At 41.8% G+C, this 7,837-nt stretch overlaps 1 protein-coding gene across 1 annotated transcript in view; it reads left to right on the plus strand.

The window, feature by feature from the left end:
- The first annotated feature begins 200 nt into the window (after positions 1-200).
- The window catches only part of ccdc71 (coiled-coil domain containing 71), a 22,254-nt gene continuing 14,617 nt past the window's right edge, over positions 201-7,837 (plus strand). Inside the window, exon 1 of the mRNA XM_032513935.1 lies at positions 201-473. The gene's annotated coding sequence lies outside the window, so the exon portion shown is untranslated. The remainder of the gene's footprint in view (positions 474-7,837) is intronic.

Genomic DNA, 7,837 nt, shown 5'->3' on the forward strand with positions numbered 1-7,837 from the left:
ATTGTTGTTAAGTAGGCTACATACCACCACTGATAATCTCTAAGGTCACTTTGTCTGGTTGGTTGTTGAAGCGAAGAATTTTAGTCACAAACACGAAAATAGGCATAAACCCCGCCCAGACGTGACGTCATAACGTGCTTAGGTTTCTTGTTTGAGAGAGCCACTGTTTAGCCTACTTTTCATAAAAACACTGTGATATGAAATACAAACATGTTTTGATTCTCTTGGGCTCTATCGTGGATTTTGTTTCAGAACGGAATTTTCTTGTTAAACCGAAGAATATTTTTCAGTCACTTGTGCCCGTTCCCCACCCCCAACCCTCGGCGGGGTTAACAGAGCCCGCCCCCTCTCTCCCCGGCTGCCTCCGCCTCTCTTCCCCGGTCTGTCATCCACACCGCTGTTGTTGCAGCCATTTTACTGTGAAGCGTCGGCACAGCGGCGACCGGAGGATGCCGAAACAGCGCCGTTAAAAGGTAATTCCGCTTTTTTGTGAAGCACTTTCATTCACGTTGGTTCATTTCACGTTTCCGACTCAGTAAATACGTCGGATAATGTCTGACGAGCTCTGGGGCTCTGCCGGTGTTGGCTGGAGGGTCTGTGGGAGCCTCCAGAACTAGTAGCTGCCCAGACAGAGGAAAGATTGCTGGGAGAGTGTTTGGCGAGCTAGGCTTGTCGCTGGCAGTTTACAAGTCTGTGTGAAAAATGGCGACGTCTTTCATCAAACCACTAAAAGTTGTAAATGAGCCTCTATGCAGCGGTTATATGGATGTGTATCTGTCTACAGTTTGGTGTTAGGAGAACAGTGTTCTACAAATTAAAATGAGTCTTGTTTGCGCGTTGTTAGGGGGGCGCTCGAGAGCTGTAGTACGACGTAGGTTTGCGCACATTTTTGTAGCTTAGCCCTGATTGGCTAGCCTGTTATTTGAGTATTTTATGTAACAAAAAAATGTAGTCACACCAGTAGGCTATAGGTTTCTTTGTTCATATAAATCAAGTAAACAGTCTGTTTGTGTTAGTTTTGTTGACGTATAAGTGTAATCTCCATAACTGGATACTAATCTCAAAATGGCGTCTATTTAATTCTATGCAGTTGCCCGCCTGGCTCATACGGCAAAAAAGTTTCCAAGCTTCCGGGTTTACTTTTGTAATATGCTGCCCACTTAATATGCACAATAGTTTCTCTCCCACTGGCCCCGTCCGCAAGTTTCTGCTATAGACTTACCTATAGACTTTTTATTGTGGAACTCAAGGTATGTTTTTCAAATCCAAAACGCCCATGGAATTTTATTTTTTTGTTATAATAGAGTCATAATCAACCTTGTTTGCTGTCAGAAATGTCGTGGCATGAGTTTTACAAACGTCTCTATTACAATGGAGGCCTATGGGGAGAAAGGTTTCTGGCAATTTTCCGTTGCAATACCACGAGTGGCCACTGAAACAAAGGCTGCTAGGCTGAGTGCACCTCCTGGTGGCCTGGTCTCTCGCTGACCTTTTAAAGGTCTCACGACATGGGGCTTTTGGATGTTTTTATATAGACCTTAGTGGTCCCCTAATACTGTATCCAAGTCTCTTTCTTTATATAGACATTAGTGGTCCCAAAATTCTGCCGGGGTGCAGAATTACAGCCACTAGAGCCAGTCCCACAATGAGCTTTCCTTAGTATGTGCCATTTTGAGTCTGTAGCTTTTGAGGGGGGGGGGGGCAGAATGGAGGCTGGGGGTGTGGCCTTGACCATCTGCCACTTTGCTCGTTTGAAACAAGGGGGTAAGCCTCTCCTCTCTAAGCGGAGCTCCTATGGCGCCATTTTGATGCTACCAAGCAGTCACCCGCCATTAGCATTCCATTGACCGCCATTCATTTTGGCGCCACTTTGACAGCGAAAAACTTTACATCTGAGGCGTTTAAAGACTCCATTTGTCCATTGTTTATTTCTAAAGAAACACAACAATGTATAAAAGGCTCAAGTACCTTATACCTCACGTTATGGCTCCATAGCAGACGTTTCTATAAAAAATAGGCCAATAAATGTGTCATAACCTTGCGACTTACTGTTGCCCAGGAGAAGCTTTTAGACAGTTTGGACTTAAATTAGCTATTTAGGTTTATTACTAATGTTAACTAGCATTTTAGTTAGCAGTAATTAGCCTGTGCCTATGTTATCTCCTTACATATACCTACGCTCTCCGTCTCTGCTGATTGGGAATGCTTGAGATTTCTCTTGGCACAGCTACCAGAAGACTTACAACTTTTAGACTGTTTGCTTACGTCACATCTACGTTGTCGAGCTAAGTTGCTTCTAATATCCTTCACTGGTCTCCGTCCAGAGCAACGGGACCTTTTGGTCCATTTCTTTAACTGTCTATGGTTTGAAAGCCGGTTTCCACCTACTGCCATTTCTAGCCACTGGGGGACCATAAGCAGGCTAGGGGAAAGCATATTAATTGTTAATAAACTCAAAGTGACATTTTCATGCCATAGGACCTTTTTAAGAGAATCAAAAATGGAGGAAGTTACTGTGGATAAATGTCAGTAAGTTAGGTAGCTCTGGGAGTTTTTCCCATTTCTTCAACTCTTATTAAATTACGTACAATCCTGACAGTAAAATGGTGGTTTAGTACAGAGTAGATTGAAAGCCATGTGACTCCTGAATAAAGCTTGCATAGTCTCGCATTGCGGGACCTCCACAGCGCTGCGGAATAAGGTCTGGCTTCACCACACATACATTCCCGAATAAGAGAAAAAGACGCTCAGAGTTGTTTACATTACTTTAAACTATTATGTAGTTACTCCATTCTTCACCAGATTTGATATTGTGCTAATCATTGCAGACATATTTTCCCATTTACCTTCATTAGCTCCGCCCAACCGTAAGGTAGCAACTTCCTGTCAGTGCTGTTCAATTTAATTTTATTTATAGTATCAATTCATAACAAGAGTTATCTCAAGACACTGTACAGATAGACCACACTCCAGAATTTACAAGGACAACAAGTTCTAGTAGTTTCCTCCAGAGCAAGCAACAGTGCGACAAGTGCGAGAGAAAAACTTCTTTTAGGCGAAGAACCTCGGTCAGACCCAGGTTGGTAGGTGGTGTCTGACGGGCCGGTTGGGGGTGGAGGTAGCGAAGTAGCAGGACGTAGCAGGGCACCGCAGTGTAGCGTTGAACATGGCATCACAGAACGTGGAGCGGGACCATGGCAATAGCTGCTACCCTGATTTCGGAGCCTCTCTATGATCCAAGGGAACATGCTGGGGAAAAAGAACATAAGGACTCCGGGGAATGTCCAGAAATAGGTTAGTAACAAGCATTTCTGGGACATGGATGACAATAAAGAAAAGATGGAAAGATAGAGGAGAGAGGAGCTCAGTGTATCAAAATAAGTCCCCAGCTGCTAAAACTATTACAACAAACCAAGAGAGACGAGGTAAAGAGAGCTCCAGCCCGGCCGGGCCAGAACTCTCCCAACCGGATCGGGCTGTATGCCAAGTCTCCCTTTAGTTCTATATATTCTTGATATATGATAGATAAATCTGAAAACTATGTGACTAACTACTAATCCCTAACAAAATTCGATTCTATGCCCAACTTGTATCAAAATAAGTCCCAAGCTGTCTAAAACTATTATACAACAAAACCAAGAGAGACAAGGTAAAGAGAGCTCCAGCCCGGCCGGGCCAGAACTCCCCAACCGGATCGGGTGTATGCCAAGTCTCCCTGTTATATTATATGATAGATAATCTGAAAACAAGTGACTAACTACTAATCCTAAAATATTCGATTCATGGCCCTAACTATAAGCTTTATCAAAAAGGAAAGTTAGCCTACTCTTAAATGTGGAGACGGTGTTGCCTCCCGGACCCAAACTGGAACCTGGTTCACAGGAGAGGAGCTGATAGCTGAACGCTCTGGCTCCGTTCTACTTAGAGACTCTAGGAACCCAGTAACCCTGCATTCTGGGGCGTAGTCTCTCCTAGGGTTGTAAGGTACTATGAGCTCTTTAAGATAAGATGGAGCCTGACCATGAAGAGCTTTGTAGGTGGAAGAAGGATTTAAATTCATTCTAAATTTTACAGGAAGCCAATGCAGAGAAGCTAAAACAGGAGAAACGTGATCTCTTTCCTGGTTCCCGTCAGAAACACGTGCCGCAGCTTCTGGATCAGCTGTAGAGTCTTATGGATTTTTCGAGCAGCCTGATAACAGAGAATTGCAGTAATCCAACCTGAAGTAACAAATGCATGGACTGTTTTTCTGCATCATTTTTAGACAGGATATTCCTGATTTTTGCAATATACGTAGGTGAAAAAAGGCGATCCTTGAAATTTGCTTTAAGTGGGAATTAAAGGACATGTCCTGATCAAAGATGACTCCAAGATTCTTCACTGTGGTGCTGGAGGCCAGGGTGATGCCATCCAGAGTAACTATATCTTTGGATAGTGCGTCACGGAGGTGCTTGGGTCGAGAGCAATAACTTCAGTTTTATCTGAGTTTAACATTAGAAAATTACAGGTCACCAGGTTTAATATCTGAGGGCACGTTTGGAGTTTAGCTAACTGATATTATCCGGCTTGATTGATAGATATAATTGAGTATCATCTGCATAACAATGAAAGTTTATGGAGTGTTTCTAATAATACTGCCAAAGGAAGCATATATAAAGTGAACAGGAGTTGGACCGAGCACAGATCCTTGTGGGACTCCATGACTAACCTTGGCGTGCACAGAGGATTCATCGTTAACATAACAAACTGAGATCGATCTGATAAATAAGACTTAAACCAGCTAGAGCAGTCCCTTAATGCCAATTAAATGTTCCATCTCTGTAATAAGAATACTGGTCAATGGTATCAAATGCAGCGCTAAGATCTAATAACACAAGTACAGAGATAGTCCTTTGTCTGAAGCAATTAGGAGGTCATTAGTAATTTTCCAAGGGCTGTCTCTGTGCTATGATGAACTCTAAATCCTGACTGAAAATCCTCAAATAAGCTGTTGCTATGCAGAAAGCCACAGCTGTTTGGCGACTGTTTTCTCAAGAATCTTAGAGAGAAATGGAAGGTTGGATATAGGTCTTAGTTGGCAAAACATCTGGATCAAGGTTTGGCTTTTCAGAAGAGGTTTAATTACAGTACTTTAAAGTGCTGTGGTACATAGCCTGTTAATAAAGACAAATTGGTTATATTTAGTAGTGAAGTGTTGACTAATGGTAAAACTTCTTGAGTAGCCTAGTCGGGATGGGATCTAAGAGGCAGGTTGATGGCTTAGATGAAGAAATAATTGAATTAAATTGATAAAGATCAAGTGAAGCAAAGCAGTCTAAACATATATCTGGTTTACAGCTGTTTCTAAGGTTCCGAGTTTTAGAGATAAGTCAGTGCCAGTTAAAGGCAGGGCTGGTGAATTTGCTTCTAATAGTTATAATTTTATCATTGAAGAACCTCATAAAGTCGTTACTACTAAGAGCTATGGGAATACTTGGCTCAGTAGAGCGTGACCTTCTGTTAGCCTGGCTACAGTACTGAAAAGAAAACTGGGGTTGTTCCTATTTCCTCTATCAATGACAGAGTAGTACGCTGCTTGGCATTACGGAGGGCCTTCCTTACGTTTTAAGACTATCTTGCCAGGTTAAACGAGAATTTTAGTTTGGTGGAGCGCCAGATCTTCTCAAGTTTCCGCGATATTTGCTTTAATTGCGAGTTTCAGTGTTATACCATGGAGCTAACCTTCTTTGTTTTTATCTTCTTTTTTAGAGGGGCAACGAGTCTAGAGTCATTCGTAGCGAGCTGCTGCACTATCAACAAATGATCGATTTGGGAGGGACTAATAGCATAGGAGTCCTCCGTTACTTTGGGACTTGGTAATGAATTAAATGCTAACGGAATCGCATCCTTAATTTAGCTACCGCACTATCAGATGACCTCTGTATAGGAGGTTTTGCCTAACAGCGTGTAGTCAGCAGTATAAACTCAAAAGTTATCAAACAGTGGTCAGATAGGAAGGGATTCTGTGGGAACATATTAAATGTCAATTTCAACACCATATACAGAAAAAGATCGAGGGTGTGGTTAATGGTGAGTAGGGTATGAACACTTTGAGAGAAGCCAATAGAATCTAATAGAGAGATAAACGCAGTGCTAAGGCTATATTCTCATCGTCCACATGAATATTAAAATCCCCTACAATAATAACTTTGTCCGTTTTTAGCACTAAGTTCGATAGAAACTCTGCAAATTCGGATAAAAATTCTGAGTATGGACCAGGTGCTCGGTACACTATAACAAATAGAACTGGTTGCATTGATTCCAATTGGGTGTGAAAGACTAAGAACAAGACTTTCAAAGAGTTATAATTTAGTTTAGGTTTAGAGCTAATTAGTAGACTAGAATCAAAGATAGTGCAACTCCACCCTCGGCCTGCGCCGAGGAATGTGAGTAATAATATGACTGGGGGGGGTGGATCATTTAGACTAACATATTCTCCATTATCAGCCAGGGTTCAGTAAGACAGAATAGATCAATATTAGAATCTGATATAATTCATTTACTAGTACCCCTTTAGAAGAGAGAGATCTGATGTTTAAGAGTCCACATTTAATTCTCCTTTTCTTTTGAACTATTGCACTTGTGGTTTTAATTGTTATGAGGTTTTCATGCACAGCTCTCTCTGTTTACCTTTGATTTAAATAATTTTAATGGTCGGGGGGCAGACACCGTCAATGGGATTTTACTAGGTAACACTGGAATAAAGGAGCAGAGAAGTGTGTTAGACTGGGACTCTGCTCCTGGTCCCAACTATGGATTGTCAAGGATAGGTCCACTAATAACTTGAATGTTTCTAGAAATAGAGAGCTGCTCAGTCCAAGTGGGATGAATGCGTCTTCCTACGAATCAGACCAGGTCTTCCCCAGAAAGACTGCCAGTGATCCACAAAGCCCCCTGTTGAAAGAGGAAGTTGCGTATCTGGCCCAGATATAGTCTGATCTCCACCAAACATGACACAGTTGCTCCGCATAGCAACTTGAGCATCTATGCCAAATTTTGAGTGAATCGATCGTTAGATGGCACTGTTAGAATTTTTGTTTTTATTTTTTACTTATTTTTCTTCATGTCTGGAGCTGTTGAAAGAGGAAGTTGTGTATCTGGCCAATATTATTCTAATTGCCACAAAACATGACACAATTGTTCCGCATAGTGAGCATCAATGCCAAATCTTGAGTGTATCAGCCATTAGATGACGTTGTTAATTATTTTTATTATTTTATTTAATTTTTTTTTATTTGACACATGGAAACCATACTTTGTCTAACTCCTTCTGGGCTGTGAGTCCATTCTGCTCAAAAATTTGGAGATAGACTCGATGGACCCTCGTGACAAAAAGCTATCAAAAGAATTTTGATAGCTAACACAATGTGCAAAGTTATAGAGGACCAACTTCTTGTAGGTGGCTGTCGAAACAGGAACGGTTGTAACTTGGTAAACGTTATTCAGATTTACATGAGACATTGAGCCGCCTCCTACACTCTGTCCACACCCATGTACACAGACCGCGCCCCCTTTCATAACTTGTGAACCTTTTAAAGGCTGGAAGAGTGTATAAACCACCCCTGGGTGAAAAAAAATCACTCAAGATATGTGAAAAAATGTCTCCAAATAGTGTTAAAGGCCAGCATTTGTCATTGTTGGTATTTGTGCTTTTTTTGTTAAAACTCAATTCGGTGATGACATCACATTGGGGAGAGTTGCCTCAGCCTAGTACTAGAATTATGGCAACTGACTAGGATGAGAAAAGGTGCAAAGGCCAGCAGCCGCCAGACGTGAGAGGGCAAATGAGGAATTGCCG

This window comes from Etheostoma spectabile, chromosome 4 (genome assembly GCF_008692095.1).
Source record: "Etheostoma spectabile isolate EspeVRDwgs_2016 chromosome 4, UIUC_Espe_1.0, whole genome shotgun sequence".
NCBI lineage: Eukaryota > Metazoa > Chordata > Actinopteri > Perciformes > Percidae > Etheostoma > Etheostoma spectabile.